Source organism: Danio rerio, chromosome 12 (assembly GCF_049306965.1).
Source record: "Danio rerio strain Tuebingen ecotype United States chromosome 12, GRCz12tu, whole genome shotgun sequence".
NCBI lineage: Eukaryota > Metazoa > Chordata > Actinopteri > Cypriniformes > Danionidae > Danio > Danio rerio.
This window is the reverse complement of record NC_133187.1, coordinates 35,013,786-35,030,251: the sequence shown is the minus strand read 5'-3', so window position 1 is coordinate 35,030,251 and position 16,466 is coordinate 35,013,786. Positions and strand designations below refer to the sequence as shown.

At 35.8% G+C, this 16,466-nt stretch overlaps 1 protein-coding gene and 1 long non-coding RNA gene across 51 annotated transcripts in view; both read right to left on the bottom strand.

Annotated features, from left to right (window-relative positions):
• Positions 1-16,466, bottom strand: part of rbfox3a (RNA binding fox-1 homolog 3a) — an 829,029-nt gene that overhangs the window by 126,871 nt on the left and 685,692 nt on the right. The gene's annotated exons all lie outside the window — the stretch shown is intronic.
• Positions 13,112-16,164, bottom strand: LOC141376837 (uncharacterized). The gene is made up of 2 exons (XR_012388090.1): positions 13,940-16,164; positions 13,112-13,849 (listed from the first exon to the last, which is right to left on the bottom strand). It is a non-coding gene; the product is annotated as an uncharacterized lncRNA (long non-coding RNA).

Genomic DNA, 16,466 nt, shown 5'->3' with positions numbered 1-16,466 from the left:
CAATGGTAGCACCTTTTTGCCCAAGACAAATTTCCTCTCTGGAACAATAAAGTTTTTCCTAATCCTAAAGCTTCCTATATGAAAATATGAATTTAAATGAAAGATTTGTAAGGGGTGTACTTACATATGCTGAACACTGTATTTTTTTGAAAGAACTACTCTCGCTAAATAAACATTTGTTTAACAAAATAAAACACAAAATAAAATCAGCAATGTTGTGAACTATTACAATTTAAAATTTATTCTGTTTTAATATATTCCAAACGTTTTTCTGCCCTGATTTAATGGCTGAATTTTGAGTAGCTAATAACTGAAGTCTTTAGAATTGTGATCATTCAGAAATGACACAAATATCCTGATGGGATCCTTAATAAACATTCTTTTTAATATAAAGTCTGAAAACATAAAACTGATTTTTTTAGTCACGCTTACTGTCTTTTAAAAACTAAATATGTTCAATTTGTCTATAAAAATGTGTCATATTTAAGCTTATTGACACATACTGTAAATATTATGAGACCATTTCTATATTATTATGATATTGTTCATGTAATATTTGTTTCTAAAGCTCACCGAGATTGCAGTATTTGAAAAAAATGCAATAATATTCTGAAATATTACTAGAATACAGAGTGATGTCTCATTTAATGTTTTAATTTCTGTGATGACATAGCATCATAATATGTAGTGAAAAGAACAGCTTTTATATATCTTTGGACACATTAGAAATGTCTTCAATGCAAATTTAATTTACTTTAAAGGTAAATCTGTCCAATTTGGCTATACAAAAACATCCTATTTACACATATAGGTTTATTAACTCACTAAACATAACTGTATGTCTCATAATTAATAAAGCGAAAAGCATTTGAGGCATTCTCCCTTAATGAACTGCCATTCTCTAGCTGAAAATCCAACATGCCCTTCTGTCTAAGCGTAACTTGCTGCAAGCCTGTGTGTTTGTTCCTCTAGCTGATTTAAATTTCGCACAGATCTCATCGCCGCAGTGTTTGAGTAACTCTGTAATTGAACTGTTGAACAAGAGCGGAAAACATCATCTGCGTCGACGTGGGATTCGACATGATGCCGCGAGCCGTCTTCAGCTCACCTCTGCCATATCAGATGTCGTTCTGCCTACAAGAAATCTTTCGCAATAAAGGAGACGGAGATTTGCCGGCATTATACTCTTGACGTGAAGTGGATCTGATGGTCTTAGAACACGAGACGGTGTGTGCTACACCGCAGGGGATGAACTGTCCTAGAACACTAAATTGGTATCAATGGCAGGGCATGGTGTAATAAGAACTTCTGGCTTCGAAACACTGGCGTCTCAGAGTTCACATCATTCTGCCATCAGCTGACTAAACTGTTGAAGTAAACTAGTCCGACGCCTTCAGGAGCAGTGTTGCACAACCAGCAGGAAACAAAATGCTTTCTCAAGTTTGCAGGGACATAGATTTTGAATGCAACAACTTAAAGCATTTATTTTTTTTTAAGTTATCACAAACTTAAAATGAATTCATGAATTTTTTTTTCAAGCAAAAATAACTAGCGATAACTCATTTTGGTCCCACTTTATATTAGGTGGTCTTAACTAATATGCACTTACACTGAAATTAATAATCTGTTAAAATATATTTATCATAGATACATGTCATTGCATTGTACTTATAGTTGATTAAATACCTACATGTAATTACATCAGTAATCAATATCTGTAATTGCATATATATTTATACTGTTGATCCATCCCTTCATCCCAACACACCCTTAAACCTACACTGTACAGTAAAAAAAATACTGGTTTGCCTTCAATTTTTAAGCTGAATCAAACCAACCTTATGAGTCCAATGAACTTATATTATGTTAAACTAGCTTAAAACTGCTTGAATAATTTATAAAATTAAGTCAGAACATGATTAACTTAGTTTAATCAGTTACTATGAACTAAAAACATATGCTGACTAATTGTTTATATAATTTTTTACTCATGCCACTAAAACTCTCCCTAAGCCTACCCATTTCAAAACTCCATAGCACCAATCTGCAATACATTATGAACACATTGTATTTATAGTTTAATGTAATTACATACTAGTTAAGGACACTTAATATAAAGTTGGATCCTATAAGTTCAGATAATTAATATCTTTTTTCATGATGGGAGTACATGGTATTTTTGAATATTATTGAAGGCTTGGTTAATTAGTTTAACTAGGTATTAACTGTCATTGAGAAAAACAAATCTACTTAAGAACATAATGCTTGCCATACATTTTTATTCTAGCCAATGTAAAAAAATACAACTTTCTTCAGAAGAAAAACTATAATAGAATCATTTCAAAAAGAATCAAGGTTTCATAGGAGGGCAAGTCATTTTGTGTGTGTGTATAGCCCTACAATTACACATATATGTAATATGATTTTATATAGTGTTTTTTATTTATTTATTTTTGTAATAATATTTACATGTACATTTTTATGCTGTTTATTACCATATGTGCATTGTTTTGAATAAACAAAGTTCAATACAACAGTATTTGAAACAGACTTTAGTAACAAACTGAATTCACACATGGCTTCAACGCTTGACTGAGGGCATGTCTGAAGTTGGGGCAAACGTGATCGTCATAGCTGCGTCAGCCAATGAAATTAGCCCACAATCGGCTACTGTCTGAGCTGGGGTGTTTGCATAAAGCAATTTAATTGGCTGACGCTTTCGTTGGTGATTGAAAAGTTGAGAATTTCCAGCCTGATCTCACGAGAAAACGTAAGTATTTTACGTTTTGCCAGTTTAGTGGCTAATTAGTCTGAATTCAGTCGTACGAAATTGTAAGATTTTAAAAAGGAGGCGTGGCACCTAACCCCACCCCTAAACCCAACCGTCATTGGGGGATGAGCAAATCGTACTAAAATGTAGAAATTAGATTGTACGAATTTGTACAAATTAGCCACTAAATTAAAAAGTTACGAATTGCCGTGAGATTGAGTTGGAATTTCAGAACTTCTGCAGCGAGCAACACCACTGAAGCGGCGCCGATAAACCCACAATTCAGTTCGGTAACGCCTGACATCACCTATTTAAAGTGAATAGGAATCGTGTGAATGGGACGTAATACATCCAACCCAGGCTTATTCTGATTATGTACCTATATACATTTCTGGAGAGAGCAAAATATGTGCCAATATGTGTTTTTTTGTGAATTCACCAAAGGCTGATGTGTTTTTCAGATCTCAAATTTCTCTCGTCTTTTGCACCTGCTGTTCTCATGGAAATCCACCAGAGGTCACTATCGACTGATCCAATCACCCCATTCTCTAAACCCAACCAATAGTGTTTTCAAAAGCACTCACTGACCTGCCTACTCACTTCCCTAAACCAAACTGACAGTGTTTTCAAAAGCAATCCAGAAAAAGAAAAGCTCTCGCGGCAATCTGGTTTTACCACATTTTCAGAGTTTACCACATTTTCACCCTGTTATTTATTAGTTCATTTTATTTTTTGCTTTTTGTTTTTGTCTTACCTGCTGTTTGCAACCGCTTTTTTGCAAGACTTAAACACCGTCATTGTGGTCAACTCTGGTCCATGTCACAAGTCTGCTGATGTATGTAGCGAGCTACTGGGCAAACTGGCGACACCGGAAAAGCCATCCATATGGAGGTAAGCGGTCAGCTAGTAGCACGAAAAGGAACAGTATCATACTGCCCCTTAGCATTCATTTTAAAGATGGAACACAGCCATACATTTCTCTGGCTACATAATTGGCGATCTCCAAAAATGTTTACAGGGCTATGTTTTCAGTCTATGGTGAAAACATTCTAAACTTAAATCATGAACAATTAGTGTATGGTGCTCTTCAAGACTTGCATTTAACACATTAATAGTTGTTTTTGGTGAACATGACTGTTGCTTTTCCAGTGCTCTGTGTATGCATGAAGCATTTTCGATTCTAGTGTGTGTTTATGTGTGTTTGTGTTGCTAGTTCTTGTCTTGGCTGCATTGTGCTAAAGGACATGCAGAGGAATCTAATTTAACAGCTGACTGAGTAGCGATCAGCCAATGTTCCCTGGCACACACACACACACACTCTCTCACAGACACACATACATACACAAAAACACTGACCAGAGGTTCTAGAAACCTGACCCAGTGAAAGAGAGCATCAAACCCCAACATCTAGACCAGAGACCACATAGAAAGAGAGAACAAGAGAAAACCAGAGCCAAGAAGCCAGAGAGCGAGCGCTGTATACACAAAGCAGCACAGATATTCTTGAAGCAGAGAGAGATGAAAAGCAGCCGAGGGAAGCCGAGAGATAGATAGGGAGAGATCAGCGTTTGAGAGTATTGGAGGGATGAAACGGGAAGCGAGCGAAGCAGAGCTGCTTGTAATTCCGGCCGAGTGTTCGCTCGGGCTGGTCGCGGCTCCCACTAGACCTGCTACATGATATTCACTAACCCCAGTAACAATGGCAAACATATGTAAATCAGACACAGTGCCGGATCCAATCAGGGCTCATCACAAAGCCACTGACACACTCTTCACAGACAGCCGAGGCCACGGCGTGCACCGGCTCTGGTCCATTTTTTTCTTTTTGCGGCTCTTGATGGCTTACATTCTCTATTATTTCGCCAATGTTGTCACAGTCTCACAATTACATCTTTTCTTTCGGCCCTTCTTTTCTATTCCCTCCCTCTGTTTCGCCCACAAAAGAGACAACAAACACCATCACAGGACAGCTGAAGCTAATTAAATTGCTTATCGATTCTAATTGTAGAGATTTCTACTAAAGAGACTGTGAACAGTCAAAGCACATTTTGCAAATGTACAATAAAAACTAGCTGACTAGCTTAATCCACATCTGGAAAACATCCTCACTCGTACAGAAGTCTGAACGGATGGATTCGTGTCACATTCATTTGACTCGGATCAATATGTTGATAGGGATCTGTCAAACAAGGCTGCTGCGCCAAACGCTGATGGTTATTAGTTATATGTATCTGATTAAAAGACATGTGTCCGGTTTATAGCTGGACAGGGAGCTTGCTGCTGATGAGGTGTAATTTGGAGGACGATCATCGATGCACTTACGCTGCTTATTAACCACATTAACTTCAGCACTTCTGAAAACAACCAAAGAAGGCTATGAGCTGATCAGTATTGAGGAAGTCCCCGCTGAAATGACCAGCTGAGACCAGCAGGAATTTACATCCTGGTCTCAGTTGGATTATCTGTGTGCTGGTTTGGAAACACACTTTTCTAAAATCATAAACAAACTAAGCTGCAGGCAAAAACGACCCTCTCTGTATGCAGCCGTCAAATAATTGATTATATCTACATTCATTGATCTATATAATTTGGCCCTTCTGTGATGCCATATTTATTCTGTATGCATCCAATGTCCCAAAATATTTTTTTTTTCTTAAATTTATATGCGTTAATAAAACATCAATTATATGAATTTCACATTACATCAACATATATATGTAATATAATATTAAATTAAATGCAAATGTAAAAGTACAAACATGGAGATAAGTATTTGTATATGTGCGTTATTTATATATATATATATATATATATATATATATATATATATATATATATATATATATATATATATATATATATATACACATATATATATATATATATATATATATATATATATATATATATATATATATTATATATATATATATATATATATATATATATATATATATATATATATATATATATATATATATATATATATATATATATATATATATATATATATATATATATATATAGTGTGTGTGGATGTGAGTGTTTCTTCAATCTCAAAAAGTATATTTATTCTATATATACACTGTATTTGCATTAGTATTGCATTAATTTATATATATATTTGCTGGCTTATTTATCCATTATTACTTACCACCGCGTTTTTTGCAAGTACAATATTGCCATTTATGCACTTATGCACTATTTCACACTTAAAAAAACTTTACTAAATAAATAAATTAATTAATCAAATACAATTAGTAATAAAAACAAAATTAAATCAAGCATGTCTTACGTAAAGTAAATTTACATGATTTTACTTGGACAAGGTATGAATGCTTGCTTCTGGAAAGGAGGAGGCATGTGACACAATAGCCATTTTATTTTGATTGTTGTTTTTTCATAATCGTCATAGAGGCCAAAATCTAAACACATTTTTTTGATATTTGCCCATCCATGGCTACTATAATGTTGGACTTGTACTGAACTTGACTTCAAGTGACTGACACTTTTCTTTGAAAAAGAAAGTAGCTGTCTCACCTGAGTCTTGAACAGTAAGCCTGACTGGAAAATTTTCACAAAGCATTATTTTATTTTGGAGGTGATTAAATTATTGGTGGGGACATTTTAATAATCTGTGGATACTGGTGGGGCACATTCCCTTCATCTATGCTAATTCAACACCCTTGCAATACCGTCAAACAAAACAAACACACACACACAAACACACAAAAGAAAACACAAACACCGGTGACCAGCCATGCTGATCTTTTTAGCAGGTGACATGCTCATTTCTGTTCACTGCTCAGTTGTGAGCATTCAAACAAGCTGTACAATCCCCTATTGCTTTGTGTAATACATTAATATACAGTAGTGAGAATTTATTCATTCGAAAGCATGATGTCTGTGTAAACCCCTAGGTGTAAAGTTTCTCTGCACTACCAACTAAGCCGATTCTTCCATTTGTCTCATCAGAGTTGATTTTTTCTGTGTATTATCTACAGACCTGAATGAAGTTTTGCCTTCATTTTGCCATCTGATGGCCCCAGTAGGGTTTGGTCATGAGGGAGGAGAATCTTCTAGAAACTATAGTTATGTGTGATGTCTGACCTAAAAAAAAATCAGTTGGAAAGATGTATTTCATGTTCTGACGGTGCCATAAAGCATGCACTCATTGGTGAACACTGCTTTTGCACCGCCATCTCTCTCGCTCAACATCTTTCCTCTCTCTCCATTCTGTCTGAGCCTCTCTCGCTCTTTCACCTTCCTCTTCCATCTCGCTCTCTACGGCCCCCGGTTCTTATTAAAGGTGATTCCCGGGCGTGGAGAGTCGCCGGCAGGGCCGTGGCCACCTCTTTAATGGAGACAAGCTGGTAAATCTTTCATGCTTTAAGACCGTTTCATTGTAAAAAGGGACCGGCTGCAGCGTGATAACAATGGTGCATTATTCATAGGGTTCCAGGGCTCTCAGACGGCCCAGAGTCGACTCTTTCCTCAACTGCTGGAGGGATAGTGTGTGTCTATGTGTGTGTGTGTGAGAGATACAGAGAGAAAAGGAAAAAGACGGATAAGCAGTGACAGAGTGTCCGCAATCATTGGTACCTAAACCGTCATTTCTTCTTCCAAGTCAGAGCTATGTCATTATACACTGACAACTGACAAGTATATCCATCATTTTATCTGGATACTAGTCTTAAAATTTTGATGGCAAAGACAGCTGGCAAAGATACCTCCACAAATAGGGTACAAAAATCGTTTCAACGAATGTTCAGTGAAAGAAGGTGCTTAACCTTCAGAAAATGTTTGACGTAAACCTCAAGAGGTCAAACTTAGTATACAAGTATAGCAGTTTTTTTGTTAGTAAGTTACTTTCCAAGTTTTGCAACCCTGAACATTCTGAATGTAGCAATAAATCTAACTTTAAACACAAACATTGATATAACTTGGTAGATAGCCAGTTACCTATAAATAATTTATGTAATATTGTAACATAATTACTTTTGTTTTATTTAAGGAATAGGTCTCACACTCAATTCCTGGAGGGCCACAGCTCTGCACAGTTTTTGAACCTAATCAAACACACCTGATCCAACTAATCAAGCTGTTCAAGACAACTGGAGACTATAAATCAGGTGTGAGTTGAAGGTGGTTGGTGCTAAACTCTGCACAGCTGCGACCCTCCAGGAACTGAGTTTGAAATCACTGATTTAAGGTAACTTTTGGATTACTTGTAAATAACTTTTGACCAAACTTTTTGTTTTGATTTATCCTCAAATTCAGAAACTTGGTATGCAAATGAGTCTATTTAATGAATAATTATTCAATACTAAATTATAGGGAATAGTAGTTTTAAAACAGAACATTTCAAATAGAAAATTATTTACACTACATTACAACTGTATGATTCATTTGTAATCAGTTAAATCATAAAAATTAACTGTAATCTGATTATGAGAATCTTAATATATTGTATAATTTTAATATAATCAAATTGGAAATATAATAATACAATTGTGCAGTCTCATTAACAACATAATTTTTAAAATTAGGTGCAATTTGTTATACATACTAATTCCGACCCAGGCTCGTTCTGAAAGTGTGCCTCTATAAACATTTCTGGAGAGCGCCAAATCTGTCTCAGGAGCTATGTTTTTTGCAGTTTTTGTGAATCCACCAGAGGCCGCTGTGTACACTTTCTGAGATCTTAAATTTATCTCGCGAGTGCCATTTGAGCCTGCTGTTCTCATGTAAATCTACCAGAGGCTGCTGTCAACTAGCTGGTTGACTGACCCACCCTCCTCCTTCCCAAAACTCAACCAATAGTGTTTTCAAAAGCAACAATTGACCAGCGCCCACCCACTTCCTTTTAAAAAAGTTTTAAAAAGTAATCTGGAAAAAGAAAAGCCCCCTGATTTTTACCACATTTTCAAATTTTACCACATTCTCACCTTGCTATTTTCATGTTTGAATTATGTTTTGGTTTCTGTTTTTCTTTTACCCACTTTCTGGAACCATTCTTCACTGGACTTGAACCCCATTATTGTGGTCAACTCCGCTCTGCGTTTGAAGTCCGGCGACGTACATGGCAAGCTACTGAGCAAACTGGTAACAGCAAGTTGACTAATTTTCTTGTTGACTTATTCTCAAAACATCGAATTTTATTTGCACTGTACCTTTAACATTTACAAAAGTCACAGGATACTACACTGTACTGAAAAACATCATCTGAAATGTTATATTTCATTGCATTTGTGGTGGAAGGTTTTTGCCAATTTTATCCTCACAACTAAGGCGTATCAACACAGAAAGCAAATTTGCAAATCATACTTTGTTCAATATTACATGTGATGTCACAACCAGCCTGTCAGCACAACTCCCTTTTTTCCACTTTCAAAACTACCAGACTGTCACCATCACTTTTTAAAACAAAGTGACACCCAGCGCACACTGATGAAAAGAGAAACCAAAGGAAAGTCGAAGCTAAACTAATCACCAAAGTTGAGCTGAGGAGATTGGAGGAAAGGGGAGGAATGATTCACTCCAGTTTAAATGTTTTAATTGGATCAAGCGGCCAGCACCTGGTCTCAGTGTCTGGTTTGAACCAATCCATGCTGATCAATGGCTTAGTGAAGCTGAGAGCCTGGCTCAGGTAAGCGGGATGCAAATGACAGGGTTTAAAAGTCTCTCTACCACCTCCCCTGTTCTCCCAGATCAATTTATTACTAGCCTGATCTCATTTTCCTTAAGGCAACCCGAATTCCTAATGGACAGCTGTGAAAAGGCTCACTGAAGTGTTTAAAGATAGAAAGCACCTACATGTGTATCCATACGGGCAAGTGGGTCTACGGATAATCACTTTGTGCTTTTGTAGTCTTTCTCCATCAGTCCCAAACACTACTTCTATACTATTACTCATAAATGTCTTCATTTCAGCTAGTAAAAAAGGTTAATTAGAAGCCTATTGTTTTAGTATCCAAAATGTATTACTTTTTAGTCTGTCCATAATGAGATCTAATGTTTTAAGCTAAAATTCCATTTAATCTCTTTAAAAAAGTCAAGTGGTGAATATATAAAATATTTTTTTCGATTTCTCAGTAAATACAGGCAATGTATTTTGGTGCAATTAAACAAAAAAGATTTATTAAACATAAACATTTATCAAAATAATATTTTAGCCACTAAACATGTTCAGAAAATAAAAGATAATATAATTAAATTTAGGCAAAATATTGCAAAAAACAATTACATCCTGCAAAATTTCAACTGAAAATTTCTGTTTTCTTTTTTTGCTTCTCTTGATTTTTTCTCTTTTTAAAATTTGTATATAATATTTTTCTAAAACATATAGATTTGGATGTACTAGTTTTTGGACCGTTATAGTAAGTTATTTTGTTAGATATTTGTTTGTTAGATGTTTCTGCATATTGTATACGCACAAATATAATATTGTATAGCTTCCTATAAAAAATATAAATTTAAATATATATTATAAATTTTTATATATATTAACACCATCATTGTGAAAAAAACAACACGGCACGGCACAGCATGACACAAAACAAAACAAAACAAAACAAAAAAGGCATAAACCAGTGGTCACCAAACTTGTTCCTGAAGGGCCGGTGTCCTGCAGATTTTAGCTCCAACCCTAATCAAACACACCAGAACAAGCTAATCAAGGTCTCACTAGGTATACTTAAATCATCCAGGCAGGTATGTTGAGGCAAGTTGGAGCTAAACCCTGCAGGGACACCGGCCCTCCAGGACGGAGATTGGTGACCCCTGGCATAAACAAAAAGCTAAATAAAATTTCAAAACAAACAAAAACAAAACAAAAAAAAAGTACAAACAAAAAAGCTAAATAAAACCTAAAAAAAAAAAAATGCACAAACAAAAAAGCTAAATAAAAGCTCAAAGCAAAACAAAACAAAACAAAACAAAACAAAACAAAACAAAACAAAACAAAACAAGAAATTGGATTTTAATAATGCATTAGCAAACGATGAACTATGAATAATGAATGATGTACAAGTATTGTTCATGCTTAGTTCATGTTAGTAAATACATTAACTACTGTTAACTAATGATACTTTATTCCAAAGTGTGACCAAATAGACAAAAGAAAAAAAAACAAGGACACTCTTCAAAGATTCTGAATGGAAAGCATTTCAGTTGCTGAAACCCCAGTTAAAAACGAAATACCAAAATCTGACACACTTGTGTTGGACTTGCATCTTAAGTTCTGCATGAATCTTTTATAAGCACAAAAGGATGGGAGAGAGAGCGAGGAAAAAAAGAAGTACACTTACAGTGTCTTTGATTTGGAAACGCTGTTTTTGTATTGATATTAAATTGAATGTGTTGTAGTCTGAGGTACAACAGTCTTATCAGAGTCGGCTGAGTTGAAAGGGTCTGGGCTTCCAGGGAAATCCGTGTTTTCTTTTCAGCCTGAGTATATAGATTACACTCACTGAGCCACGCTGCACAGGGGAGGATTGTAGTTTTTTTTCCCGCTCCCGATTGTGATTTCTGGAGAGCGCTTATCTGAGAGGAGAAGCGAGACTTGCGCTGCCTGTTTTCCCAGCATTCCCTGATCCAAGACCTTGCCAGCTCTTATCGATGTCGCTACACTGCTCCAGGCACCTGCCATGCTCCAGGTAGGAGGGGGTGACAGGGGTTGGCAATGCCTTCAGAAGCCAGAGATAACAAAGGCGAAGACGGAAAGAGCCAAACACACCCTGTATGAGTGCTTCGCTCCCACCTGTCCCGCGTCCGTGATGCGGATAAGCAGGGACAGATCTCAGCAGCTCCACGAGGTTGAAGGTCAGCTTTTAATTGAGTGTGCAGAGGAGATGGAGAGCAGGGAGGCCGTCTATCACTCCCTCAGCCACTAATGGGAATTCACCCGGGGTCGGGACTGCTGACGTTGGCGCAACTGCAGAGGAGAGTGTATTTTTTTTTTTGGGTGTGTGTTTTGAACACTAATATGGAGCATAACATATGCCTTTTTATCTCCTTTGACCACTGCTGGCTAATAAGGAACATCGCCTGTCGCTCCACCCGGAACATTCATCATGTTAGATATTCACATCCTTAAAGGTCAATCGAAGTCATGAAAGAGGAAAATATGCTTTGTTAAACTTTTTTTTTTCTTTTCGTCTTACAATTTTTCCCTGTCATCTTTTTTTGCTAACCCTATCATATAAACAGACGCCAAAGTGACCCGAGTGGGGCTTTGGAGGCGGGCTTTCAAAGAATGATTGATAGCCACAATTACACAAGCCAACAAGTTTCATTTCATCAGACACTTCACCTCACAAACAAGCCTCGGATTCATAAACGCACTTTTTTAGGAGCAAAAAAAATGTGGACGTTCATAATTAAGTCAGCATGTAACAAATTACAGATTTAAGTCAAATATAAGCAGCGGCGGAAATTCATCTTCCACCGTCTCATTACGTCGTAAAAGTGATGAGAAGGTTGCCGCCGCATTTGCATAGATGCGGGGAACAGCCTCTTTTCACCGTCATTAGCCATTCCATCTTGTGCTAAATCTATAGCGGCTCTGAATTTTTTAACAGAGGGAGAAACAAGAAGAGCCAGCGGAGACTACATGAATTAAACCCGGCTTACATATGTTAACGCCGTCTGACGTCCTCGGAGAGACCCTTTTCAAAGAGATTCTGAAGGATGAGCAGGGAAATCGTGGCGATAAATAAGGGAAGGGGTAATTGCGATGGTACAAAATGGAAAGCAGTAAAGGAAGACGGGGAAAGGCTGAGACAGACTCTAAACGCTAGCTGCTGTCAGTAGAAAGTGCAGCGCTTGTGGTTCGATCCAGCTTTCCTCTGCCACTAATGACTGTCAACATGGCGAGAGGGGCTCTGAAGGAGGAGAAAATTACTGGCTGAAAAGCAATTGACTGATCCCCATCATTTCTCAGGGAAGCAGTGACCTGTGAATATTTCATTATGGGGAAAAGTCATGCGGTCCATACCAATGCCCGCAGTGGAGCGAGTGATGTTGGTGAGGGGGGGTGAGGTGAAACACTGGCCCCATTTCCCCTTCCTCCTGAGCCCTGTCACCGGCAGGTAAGAAACAGCTCCGGAGCCTATAGCTGTAAACTAGCGCTTTTCCGCTATTTATAGCAATGGGACCAGCATCACATGAAAAGACTGCAGATCCAAGGACAACGTCAGCAGTAGGAGTTTACTGCGTTGCACAATGTTTTCGCGTGGAGGTAAACTCGCCTCAGAAGTGACCTCAGAAAACTGTCACCTTTAAAAAACTGACATAAGATCACACATGTTAATCTCAAATCCTTTTTTTTTTTTTTTTACACGTAATTAATAACCTTATTAAGCGCACCGTGTGATGATAACTTGGCAAAGCGTCACGTCTCTCTACGCTAAAAGCTAATTAGCGCTAATTTGACCAGTTGTCCTCTGGTGGTACAAAAGTGCTGAAACAGGAGGAGCAGGGTGGAAAGAAGTGCACGCAGGCACAAATACCTCATTTTCAGACATTGCTAAATACATCCCTGCTGCCAGAGACTATCGATGAGCGGAGACAGATGGATTTGACGGCCCTTTCATAAGCAAAAGATCAACAAGATCAATGGGCCGTTTTGTACACGCCACCAGCTAAATACACAGCCACGCTTAACCTTCAAAAGTTCACACAAACTCCTATGACAAACACAAGAACAGCCTGCAGAGAAGACGTGCTTTAAGGAACAAGAACGTTCATGAAGGCTGAAATGCACGTGACAAATATTTTATAATAACACACACATTATAAAAGGTGGATATAGTTGAAGTCACAATTATTAGACTTGTGATTTAAAAAAATATATATATTTCTCAAATGATAATTAACAAAGCAAGGAATTTTTTCACAGTAAGTCCTATAATATTTTTTCTTCTGGAGAAAATCTTTTTTGTTTTATTTAGGCTAAAATAAAAGCAGTTATCAATTTTTAAAAACCATTTTAAGGTCAAATTATTAGCAACTTTTTTTTCGATTGTCTACAGAACAAACAACTGTTATACAATGACTTTCCTAATTACCATAACTTGCCTAATTGACCTAATTAACTAGCTTAATTAAGTTAATTAGGTCAATTAGGCAAGTTATGGTAATTAGGAAAGTAATTACCATAACTTGTACCATACTAGTATCATACTAGTATTACCATACTAGTATCTTTAAAAATATCTAGTAAAATATTTTTTACTGTCATCATGGCAAAGATAAAAGAAATCCTTTATTAGAAATTAGTTATTAAAAATCATGTTTAGAAATGTGAAAAGTCAACAATCAACAATTAATTCATATTGTGACATCAGAGATAGACACCGCTGTTGGTCTTATTCAGAAAAGTTCACATACACACACACAAAAAAAAAAAAAAAATCACAGTCTCAGTCCGACTGACAAATGATTTAGTGTTAAACTTTCACTGAAGATATTTAATATATCACTTATATAGCATATAAAAACTATATATACCATAGATACTTCTCAGGGCAAATGAAGAATTAATGGTTAATTAAAAGATGTCAGCAAATTTTAATGGTACAAAAGGAGAAGGCACTAAATAAATCATGTCAGCCATCGAACAGACACAATTAATCCATGACAGCTCGAGAAATTATATTTTCAGTGTGATTGATGGCTCTGTTGAACTAATGTTGAATGAAAACTTATTACAACTGAAAAATCAGCATTAATAATGTACCAAATCTCAGCAGCTTTACTGCCCACTGAGCTTTTACGGCTTTAGCGCAGTTCTGCCCGCTAATAAGGACTCACCTGAAATCTATGGTGTCTTTTCACTATTGACTTGCTCCTAAATTGCATGCAAAACAGCAGTGTCAAGACTGATTAGTTTCTTTCTCTCTCATGGAACGAAGCAAAGGACAAGGTGAAGAGGTTGAAGGTGAAAGAGTGCAATAATGCTGACCCTACAACACATAACCCCCCCTCCCAAAAAAAATAAACAAAAGCCAGACGTTTCTAATCGAAGTTGTGGGACATATTCAGGTATTGATGTGTGCGTGTGTGTGCTTTGACAACACACACAGCTGACTGGGCAGCTGATGAAAGAATCATTCATGTCATGTCATCTCTAAAACTGACAAGCCAGCGCAGTTAAAATCTGAAGCCAAACGCAGTCGCCAGCTAGACTCGCACTTTTATTTTTCGAAGGGCTTTGCATGTGAATCTGCAGACTTGCACTACTGTAATATTTATGAAGCTTATAAAAAATGGCTGAATCTTTAATAAAAACAAAAAAAAAAAACATGTTAGTATTGATCCAACTTCAAATGGTTGCTATTCCCTCTTTAGATTATTATTTTAGCTATTTAAAAATGGATGAAACGCTTAAAACCTGCTTTACTAACTAATGTCCAGTTTTTCTGTAAATATGTCTGCTGCCGTTATGCAAACTGTTATATTTATAAAAACAGAATCTCTCGCACACATAAACTCACTAAAATGTTTAACTGCAGTAATTAATCTTGAGGGTTTGCTTATAAACTGAATCCTTATTCAATAGTTGAACTTACTTATTGCTAGATGTACTTACGGTTATGAATATTATATGCTGACAACTATATATACTGCATTAAGTTAAAAGTAAAAACAAAATAACAACACATGTAGTGCTTTTATTAATCATGGTTCAACATTTACTAATGCACTATTAAAATCCAGTGTTGTTAGCATTAGGTAATGCACCGTGAGTTAACATGAACCAACAGTCAATGACTGTTAACAAAGGTGAATAAATATTGTAATAAAATGCATTGTTCATTGTTTGTTCGTAAGTAAATAAATTAATTAATTAATTAACAAACTGATTGATATATAAAAATAAACTAACTAATATAAATAAATAACTAAAACAATCTTATTGTAAAGTTTTTACCAAATAAACAATATTTCTCGTATTTAGCTTAGTACAAAAGTATTAAAACTAGACACTTTAGTACACTAGAATAGAGAACTTAAAAAAAAAAAAAGCATCTCTGCATTGAGTGTTGCAATTAAACATAACCTCAATAAAACAATATATGGAACTACAGAATCTGTCTTAAGACAGAATCTTACAATATTTGTCTTAAAACAAAAACAGCAACAACATGTAATTACACTCTTAGAAATAAAGGTACAATATCTGTCAATGGGGCGATAATTTTTTTCCCCAACAGATCCTTTAAGGTACATTTTATTACCCCAATAGTACAAATTTATTAAAGGTACAAAATTGAACCTTGAAAGCACACAAGTGTAACCAAAAATACCTCTGTAGTACAAAATTGTATCTTTTAAAAAAGGTAGCATTACAGTAACAGATTTTGTACCTTTATTTCTAATTGTAGCTGTATAACAAAGAATGTCGTAGGATTTATTAAATGTTGAACGGGTCAATATAAAGATACATCATGTAGGTAATATTTAAAAAAGGAAAAAAAATTAAAAGGGGGCTAATAATTCTGATTTCAACTGTATATATATATATATATATATATATATATATATATATATATATATATATATATATATATATATATATATATATATATATATATATATATATATATATAATAGCCTTAAAATAATTACAATAGCCCTAGGAGAAAAAATGACAAAATGTGATTGTAAATTTTAGGTCGAGGAGTTTCATAGG